At 41.5% G+C, this 10,553-nt stretch overlaps 1 protein-coding gene and 1 long non-coding RNA gene across 3 annotated transcripts in view; both read right to left on the bottom strand.

The window, feature by feature from the left end:
• The window catches only part of LOC103038855 (protein kinase C-binding protein NELL1), a gene marked incomplete at its 5' end in the record, with an annotated part of 349,348 nt that overhangs the window by 31,680 nt on the left and 307,115 nt on the right, over positions 1–10,553 (bottom strand). The window lies entirely within an intron of this gene.
• Positions 1,647–5,148, bottom strand: LOC125794536 (uncharacterized). 2 transcript variants are annotated; one of them, XR_007433620.1, is made up of 3 exons: positions 4,754–5,148; positions 4,171–4,407; positions 1,647–2,263 (listed from the first exon to the last, which is right to left on the bottom strand). It is a non-coding gene; the product is annotated as an uncharacterized LOC125794536 (long non-coding RNA). The 2 variants fall into 2 exon arrangements; XR_007433621.1 differs by having other exon boundaries at positions 4,838–4,886.

The raw sequence follows: 10,553 nt of genomic DNA, 5'->3' as shown, positions 1-10,553 counted from the left end.
AATATATTTTGTCTGTATAATATGTAATTTTAGTGAATAACAAATATATGTTTATGCCTGTCTCAATAAAAAATATTTATTTTACAATTTAAAACATTATTTTCAACATCAAATTAAGAATATTTTTATTTGAATTTGTACTTTACATTCTTTGTGATATTAAGTGTGTCATACTGTTATATATTTCATAAAAACATAGTTTTTTTCTGTAAATAAGCTGCGCTTGTATATACTGACTTTACTATTGTAATACTGTGCCCACACTCGTCAGTTTGTACAACACACACATACACACACACACACATACACACACACACATACACACACACACATACACACACACACACACACACACACACACACACACACACACACACACACACACACACACAGTCACACACACAGTCACACGCGCGACATAATGCCACCCGTCTATTATGAACAGGTCAAGCTGCTGTATTTATCGCGGGCGCTGAGCTGGACGACCCTGACGCTCCGATGCTTTTGATAAGCTACCAATTAGCTTAGCCCCGTCTGGCTCTGTATGCCCCCTGTTTAATTCCTCCGCAGGTCAACTAAAGCATATCTCAGCTCCAATCTCTGCTGTCAGACACTGCCGTCAGGTTCAGAGACCCCCAGAGTGTGAGGGAGGGGGAAGCTCGGCCTCCGGTCACGCCCTCCAGCACAATCAGTCAGGGCTTCTCATCACATCAGGAGTTTAGAGGGATACTCTGTGTCCGTCTGCCTCATCCACGCTCTGCCTCTGATCACCACCACAGACAATCATCTCAACATGATTCCCTGAACTTAGAAAGGAGCGGAAAACCTGCCCACTCAAAACTCACTCATCTCCACCAGACACCAACAGTCCTTCTGTTTCTCTGCATACTTTATTATTATCCTCATTTCACCCTGTTCATCAATACTGAGGAGCCCACAGGAGTGAAAACCACCACAGCTGTTATTATTATTTGGGTGGTGTGTTGTTATTCTCAGCACTGCAGTGATTAGCACTGATTAGCATGGTGGTGGTGTATTGTTGTGTCCGGTGTTAATGTGTGTTGTGCTGAAGGTACGAGTGGATCTGACTTTTTAAACACCTCAGTGTAACTGATGGACTGAGAATAGTCCACCAACCAGAAACATAAAGCCAACTGCATCCAACAGATTCAGAACTTCTGTCTCTGAGTTTACTTTATCTACAAGCTGTTTCAGCTGTAGGTAGGAGTGTGCATCAGAGTGGAGGACAGTGAGAGACTGCTGACCAAAGTCCAATCAGAGTCCACCCAATCATCAAACAGACCAAATCACAACACTGGGACAACCACACCAGAACCCAGTCCAAATTACAATGCTATCGGGCCCTAAACAGACCGTATGAATTAGCAGAGTATCTCTACACCGTCAGAGATCCACAGCACAGACAGATCCTGACCAAGTACCGGCTCAGTGACCACAGCCTGGCCGTAGAGACCGGCAGGTATAAACAGTCCTGCAGCCCAGAGAGGAACGAGTGTGTGGTCACTGTGAGAGCGGTGAGGTCGAGACAGAACTGCACTTCCTCCTGCACTGTACAAAATATAACCTTATTAGAAATAATTTCACCCAAAAACTTACAAATACCCACCCAACCCTAAAAACCCTGAGCGAATGTGAATTGGCAAAAATATTTCTTGGTGAAGGAAAAACAGCACCTCTTGCGGCTAAATATGTGGCAACTTGTCACCGCCTGAAGGACAGTGAGTAACTCCCCTAATAAACAACTGTTAATATTATTATACTTGATCATTATAATCACTATAATTTTATTATTTCTTTAATTAATTGATGTTTATGTTTCATCGTTGTTTCACTATAGGTTCGGTTTTGATATTTGTGTGCTTTGGCAACATTGTTTTTTTTTTAAACAGTCATGCTAATAAAGCCAATTTGAATTGAAAAAATTGAATTGAGAGATAAAACACAGTGTTTAAAAACTCCAGCAGCACTGCTGTATCTGATCCACTCACTGTACCAGCTCAACACACACTAACACCTCATACACCACCACCATGCTAATCACTGCTGTATCTGATCCACTCACTGTACCAGCTCAACACACACTAACACCTCATACACCACCACCATGCTAATCACTGCTGTATCTGATCCACTCACTGTACCACCAGCTCAACACACACTAACACCTCATACACCACCACCATGCTAATCACTGCTGTATCTGATCCACTCACTGTACCACCAGCTCAACACTCACTAACACCTCATACACCACCACCATGCTAATCAGTGCTAATCACTGCTGTATCTGATCCACTCACTGTACCAGCTCAACACACACTAACACCTCATACACCACCACCATGCTAATCACTGCTAATCACTGCTGTATCTGATCCACTCACTGTACCACCAGCTCAACACACACTAACACCTCATACACCACCACCATGCTAATCAGTGCTAATCACTGCTGTATCTGATCCACTCACCGTACCAGCTCAACACTCACTAACACCTCATACACCACCACCATGCTAATCAGTGCTGTATCTGATCCACTCACTGTACCACCAGCTCAACACACACTAACACCTCATACACCACCACCATGCTAATCACTGCTAACCACTGCAGTATCTGATCCACTCACTGTACCACCAGCTCAACACTCACTAACACCTCATACACCACCACCATGCTAATCAGTGCTGTATCTGATCCACTCACTGTACCACCAGCTCAACACTCACTAACACCTCATACACCACCACCATGCTAATCAGTGCTAATCACTGCTGTATCTGATCCACTCACTGTACCACCAGCTCAACACACACTAACACCTCATACACCACCACCATGCTAATCAGTGCTAATCACTGCTGTATCTGATCCACTCACTGTACCAGCTCAACACTCACTAACACCTCATACACCACCACCATGCTAATCAGTGCTGTATCTGATCCACTCACTGTACCAGCTCAACACTCACTAACACCTCATACACCACCACCATGCTAATCAGTGCTAATCACTGCTGTATCTGATCCACTCACTGTACCACCAGCTCAACACTCACTAACACCTCATACACCACCACCATGCTAATCACTGCTGTATCTGATCCACTCACTGTACCAGCTCAACACACACTAACACCTCATACACCACCACCATGCTAATCACTGCTAATCACTGCTGTATCTGATCCACTCACTGTACCAGCTCAACACACACTAACACCTCATACACCACCACCATGCTAATCACTGCTAATCACTGCTGTATCTGATCCACTCACTGTACCAGCTCAACACACACTAACACCTCATACACCACCACCATGCTAATCACTGCTGTATCTGATCCACTCACTGTACCACCAGCTCAACACACACTAACACCTCATACACCACCACCATGCTAATCACTGCTGTATCTGATCCACTCACTGTACCAGCTCAACACACACTAACACCTCATACACCACCACCATGCTAATCACTGCTAATCACTGCTGTATCTGATCCACTCACTGTACCAGCTCAACACACACTAACACCTCATACACCACCACCATGCTAATCAGTGCTAATCACTGCTGTATCTGATCCACTCACTGTACCAGCTCAACCACACTAACACCTCATACACCACCACCATGCTAATCACTGCTAATCACTGCTGTATCTGATCCACTCACTGTACCAGCTCAACACATACTAACACCTCATACACCACCACCATGCTAATCAGTGCTAATCACTGCTGTATCTGATCCACTCACTGTACCACCAGCTCAACACACACTAACACCTCATACACCACCACCATGCTAATCAGTGCTAATCACTGCTGTATCTGATCCATTCACTGTACCACCAGCTCAACACACACTAACGCCTCATACACCACCACCATGCTAATCAGTGCTAATCACTGCTGTATCTGATCCACTCACTGTACCACCAGCTCAACACTCACTAACACCTCATACACCACCACCATGCTAATCAGTGCTAATCACTGCTGTATCTGATCCATTCACTGTACCACCAGCTCAACACTCACTAACACCTCATACACCACCACCATGCTAATCAGTGCTAAGCACTGCTGTATCTGATCCACTCACTGTACCACCAGCTCAACACACACTAACACCACATACACCACCACCATGCTAATCAGTGCTAATCACTGCTGTATCTGATCCACTCACTGTACCACCAGCTCAACACTCACTAACACCACATACACCACCACCATGCTAATCACTGCTAATCACTGCTGTATCTGATCCACTCACTGTACCAGCTCAACACTCACTAACACCTCATACACCACCACCATGCTAATCACTGCTGTATCTGATCCACTCACTGTACCACCAGCTCAACACTCACTAACACCTCATACACCACCACCATGCTAATCAGTGCTAATCACTGCTGTATCTGATCCACTCACTGTACCAGCTCAACACTCACTAACACCTCATACACCACCACCATGCTAATCAGTGCTAATCACTGCTGTATCTGATCCACTCACTGTACCACCAGCTCAACACTCACTAACACCTCATACACCACCACCATGCTAATCAGTGCTAATCACTGCTGTATCTGATCCACTCACTGTACCACCAGCTCAACACTCACTAACACCTCATACACCACCACCATGCTAATCAGTGCTAATCACTGCTGTATCTGATCCACTCACTGTACCACCAGCTCAACACACACTAACACCTCATACACCACCACCATGCTAATCACTGCTAATCACTGCTGTATCTGATCCACTCACCGTACCAGCTCAACACACACTAACACCTCATACACCACCACCATGCTAATCACTGCTAATCACTGCAGTGCTGAAAATAAACAACACATGATCCAAATAATATTAATAATAATAGCTGCTCTGTGGTGGTTTTCTCTTCTGTGGGGTTCTGAGTATTGAAGAACAGAGTAAAAGGAGGAGAATAATAAAGTATACACAAAAACAGATACAGAACTACAGATTGTAATTTTTAGACAACAATTTCCTGTATGGTCAGTGGAGCTAAAAAAATGCACAGTTTGTGTAGATATAAATAGGTGGTCATAATATTGTGACCAGACTGTTCTTCTTTGTCATTCTAATCTCTGTAAGAAGTGTCATTAAAGCGTAACTGTGTGTCTCAGTGAACAGAAAGCCACATTCGAGAGCTCTGAGCCAAAAGGGGGAGTGTGGGGGGGCTCTGAAGGCTCTTCCCTTCAGAAGTGGAGATAAACATTCCCCTCACGCAAGAGCACAAATCAATCAGCTCCACTCAGCAAATTAAGAGTCCCCTCAGCAGCAAGATTAAAGCGATACTTTGGTGAAAGATCAAATTCGGTCAAGCGGTTCAGGCATGTTTGGTGTCTGAAGTTTGACTCTTTAATTTTAAGATGGGGTGCTGAACTGAAATCCTACTAATTAGCATGGTGCTAATACTCCGCAGACTGTGTGAAGGTGTTTAGTGATGTGTAAAAGACGTATATATGTGGTTTTACACAATATGCCACTGAGCTGAACTAAAAACAAGAAAAGGCTGATTTCTTTGTTGTTAGCTCCATGACTAATGCCAGGCATGGGCAAGAGGGGTATAAAACCCCAGTATTGGGCTGTGGAGCAGTGGAGCAGTGGAACTATGCTCTCTGGAATAATGGAGCTTCATCCAGTACTTTTAGGATGAGCTGGGGAGAACGAAATTTTAACCCAACAAGTGGCAGATTTCCCTCAGGCCAAAAAGTGAAAAACTGCAAAAATGGAGATGCAAAGAGAGGCACAATAATAAGAATTTCAGGCAGTTTTTTAAGAACCCAGAGAAAGACTTAAGGAACTGCAGTAACTGCGAGACTGAGAGGGCGGAAACGTAAAGCTCTGCTGTGAGAAACTGAGACAGTTTGATGGTTTGATGTTTTCCGATCTCTCTTCAAAGCTGACACTTTGAATCCAAGAACATGACACACGCCTTGCTGTACAACAGTGACAAACACACACACACACACACACACACACACTCACACGCATTTAGCATATAATCAGACCTCCCACGCTGGAATAATAATCAAAGCTGCAGAACTCCAGCACCATCTGCGGTTCCTGTTCTCCAAACACGCTCAGATGAAACAGAGTAAAACGTGAGGATAGAGCTGGATCTGCTGAGACTACAGGCCTCCACTTCACTCAGCTGCTCCTCACACTGCCATATTCACCTCATCTTACCTTCTCTATAGAGGAGGGCTATATTTATTGATTTATTTTTAACATAACATTTTGCAGTATAAACCAAATTGTCCATTGTTTATTAAAAATATGAAAATTGAAGTAGGCCTTATAATATTACTTTCTCATTCATCGTTTTTAAATTCATTTTAAACACTCTAGTTGTGGTCTGTGATCAGTCTTTTGTGAAAAAGAGTGCTCAGGTGTTTCTATTTAGCCCTGCTATACATCACTGAAGTAGAGATTTCTGAAAGAAGACAAGTTTAGGGCTCATGCTCATTCATACATGCAAATATATCACCTCTGATTGGTTAACAGCAATGCAGCAGAGAACGCCTACCTGACACCCCCCACCCAATACAATTTTGTTGGAAGGAGACCTTTAATGCTTACATTATTGTCATGGTTGGACATGTTGTTGCCCCAAAAATCTTTCAAGAAAAAGAGAGAAATTATTTGCATTATTTGATTGCATTTACGCATCTGCTCCAGGTCCCTCATATTTTAAGGGTTTCTTCTATCAACCACAATTTTACTTTCTCTCCACAGGGGTTCGATAGAATTTAGATCTGGACTCATTGCTGTCCATTTCACTTCATTTCACATATCCCTCTCTGTGTGCTTTTTGAAGTATGTCTGGGGTCATTGTCCCGCTGACACTGGGCCCTACATTACGACTCGGAATCCTTTGGAAATCTTCAGATTTCAGGATGGCTTGTACACAGTGCCAGAGGCAATGAAACAACCCCAAAACATCTTTGAACCCCTCTATATTTTAATGCATGCACTGTATTTTTTCTTTGTAGTCCTCATTCTGTTTTCGGTAAACAGTAGAAGGATGTTCTTTACCAAAAAGCCTTTTCCTGGTCTCACTTGTCCAGAGGAAGTTTTTCTAGAAGGAGTTTTGCTTACTTATGTAAAGTTTGCCAAAATACTGTCTAGCTTTTTTATGTCTGTGTGTCAGCAGTGGGGTCCTCCTGGTTCTCCTGCCATAGTGTTTCAATGCAGAGATTCAGTAAACTTTCCTTTTTCTCTGGTTTAAGGTGTGATTTTTTATATTACCCACCTGTTAGTCTTTACAGGTGAGTTATTTAGTTATTTACCAACAATTTGGAAAAGGTGCCAATAAATTATATCAAATTTGCCTCTTTCTCAGTTTTTTTGTGTTGATAATGCAGAGACAGAATACATAGAGAAATGCAGAGAGCAGAGCAGAGAGAGAATACAGAAAAAGAGAGAATGCAGAGAGAGTACCGCACAGAAGGAGAGAATGTAGAGAGAGAGAGTGCTGGGCAGTTCGGGTGATTCTCCTTTCTTAGCAGTAGCTTAAATTTTGTACAAAATGTCACTATATTTGCTGCTAGATGCTTTTTTGAGAAAATAAAAACTGGCTAAAGGGGGTCTGAAAAGTCAATATATTGAACATAAAATCTCTAAATCAACAACACTGTGTAACGGATTGTGAAATCCTTTGGCGGGGCAGACTGAACTGTGTCGGGGTTGGGTGTGTGTTTGTGGCACATGGGCAGCAGAGGATTTTTCATTCAGACTGTGAGCTGTTCTCTGATTGGACTGCAGGTCCAGGTTGGTCAGTAAAGTAGATATCTTTCTCCTGCTCCTCTATATCAGAGTTTCCTCTCTTTTATCTCTCTCTCTCTCTCTAAATCTACATATCCCCTGTTTCTCTTTCTCCTTCCCTCTCTCTCCCTGTTGTTCTATCTCTCTCATTATATCTAGTTTTGTGTTTACCTCTGACAGTAATATCCTCGTGGGTGCGGCTGTTAATATCTAAATTAGGGCATGACAGCAACACGTGGCATCTAATTAAAAGGGTGTTGATTAAAAAGTAGAAACAAAATGAGGTTAGCACCTGTGAGAGAGAGAGAGAGAGAGAGAGACAGGAAGACATCTCACATCATCTTCTCACATAATCAAATGTTTTGTAAATCTATAAACAATGTCAAAACTGCAATAACAAAGTTGATTTAACAACATGGTCTTATATTTTTCCTACACTTATTCATAAAAAATATAAATAAGGCACTCCAGATTGCTGCGAGACTCAACATGCAGTTATGTAAGGCAAGGCAAGTTTATTTATATAGCACCTTTCATACACAACGGTCATTCAAAGTGCTTTACAAATTAGAAAATAAATCAAATAAAAAAAACATGTAAAAGATTAACAGTAAAAATGGAAATAAAAACTAAAATAAGAATAAAGCAAGATTGATTAAAACATGATTAAAACAAAGAGGATTAAATTAAAAACATGTAAAAGAACAACAAGGAATTAATAAGAATAAAGCATGAATAAAACATAATATAAAAGTGCCGTTACAGAATAAAAGTGGGCGGAGCTGCAGTGTTTTAAGCTGAGCCGAAAGCCTGATCAAACATGTAGGTTTTCAGTCTGGATTTAAACATGTTTAGTGTTGGAGCTCTTCTAATGCTCTCTGTTAACTGGTTCCATTTAAGAGCAGCGTAGCAGCTAAACGCTAAACGCTGCCTCTCCGTGTTTAGCTTTTACTTTAGGCGGCTCTAACTGACCAGTTCCTGATGATCTGAGAGTTCTGCTCGGCTCATACTGCTGGAGCACATCAGATAAATATGCTGGTCCTGCACCATTAACACATTTATACACCAGTAACAGAACCTTAAAGTCTATTCTGTAACAGACTGGTATCCAGTGTAGGGATTTAAGGATGGGGGTGATGAACTCTGGCTGCTGAATTCTGTATCAGCTGAAGCTGTTTGATGGTCTTTTTTGGGAGTCCAGTTAGGAGTCCATTACAGTAATCAATCCTACTAGAAATAAAGGCGTGGATGAGTTTCTCCAGGTCTGATTTAGCCAGAAAATCTCTGATCTTATTGATGTTCTTGAGGTGATAAAATGCTGATTTGGTGACGGCTTTGACGTGACTGTTAAAAGTGAGATCAGAGTCCATTTGTACACCAAGATTACGCACTAGTTCTTTAGATTTCAGGCTTTTTGAATCCAGATAGGCAGCTAGTCTGTGCCTCTCATTACTATTCCCAAATAAAATAATCTCTGTTTTATCTTTATTTAATTGCAGAAAGTTCTGTCCCATCCATTTATTTATCTGCTCAAGGCATTTACACAGTGAGTCAATGGGACCATAGTTGTTTGGGCAGAGGGCCATGTAGATCTGAGTGTCATCTGCATAGCTGTGGTAAGATATCCCATAGTCACGCATGATTTCCCCCAGAGGAATCATATATAAATTAAATAAGAGTGGCCCAAGAATTGAACCCTGGGGTACACCACAGGTCACTGGCACAGTCTCAGAAACATTATTTTCCATTTCCACGAAGTATTTCCTTCCTTGAAGGTATGAACTGAACCATTTTAGAACAGTTCCAGAAATTCCAACCCGGTTCTCAAGTCTATCTATGAGAATGTTGTGGTCAATGGTGTCAAAAGCAGCACTGAGATCCAGCAGTAGTAGAATAGACATTTTTCCTGAGTCTGTGTTTAAGCGAATGTCATTGATAACCTTAATAAGCGCAGTCTCAGTACTATGATTGGGCCGGAAACCTGACTGAAATTGGTCTAGACAGTTATTTATGGACAGGAAGTGCATAACTTGCTTGAAGACAATTTTTTCAATTATTTTTCCAATGAATGGTAGATTAGAGATTGGTCTGTAATTGTTCAATAAGTTTGTATCTAAATATTTCTTTTTTAAGAGAGGCTTCACAACGGCAGTTTTTAATGCATTTGGGAAAACACCCGACATGAGTGAGGTATTTACTATTTGAAGAATGTCTGCTGATACTGAGTAAAAAACATTCTTTATAAACTTGGTTGGTAATGTATCAAGACTGCAGGTGGATGATTTGAGGTGACTCACTGTATCAATTAAAACGTCTTCATTAATAGTGCTAAACTGACACATGTTGACTATGATGCTTTTGCATGGTTTTGGAGAGCACATGGGCTCCTTGGTGGATAGAGATGTACTGATGGCTTGTCTGATATTGTGGATTTTAGTATTAAAAAATTTAGCAAACTCATTACATCTCTCAGTTGAAACTAGCTCAGGGGTCATATATATAGGCAGTGTTGGGAAGGTTACTTTTAAAATGTAATCCCTTACAGATTACTGATCACTCAAAATGTAATTTGTAACGTAATCAGTTACATTACTTCAAGTGAGTAACGTAATCTGATTACTTTGGATTACTTACAATATTGTCGTTTTTTTAAGCCTGAATGAATGTAGCAACCACATATTGCATATTATTCTTTTATTTTTCCT

Source organism: Astyanax mexicanus, unplaced genomic scaffold, assembly GCF_023375975.1.
Source record: "Astyanax mexicanus isolate ESR-SI-001 unplaced genomic scaffold, AstMex3_surface scaffold_41, whole genome shotgun sequence".
Classification (NCBI taxonomy): Eukaryota; Metazoa; Chordata; class Actinopteri; order Characiformes; family Acestrorhamphidae; genus Astyanax; species Astyanax mexicanus.
This window is presented reverse-complemented; position numbering and strand designations above follow the sequence as displayed.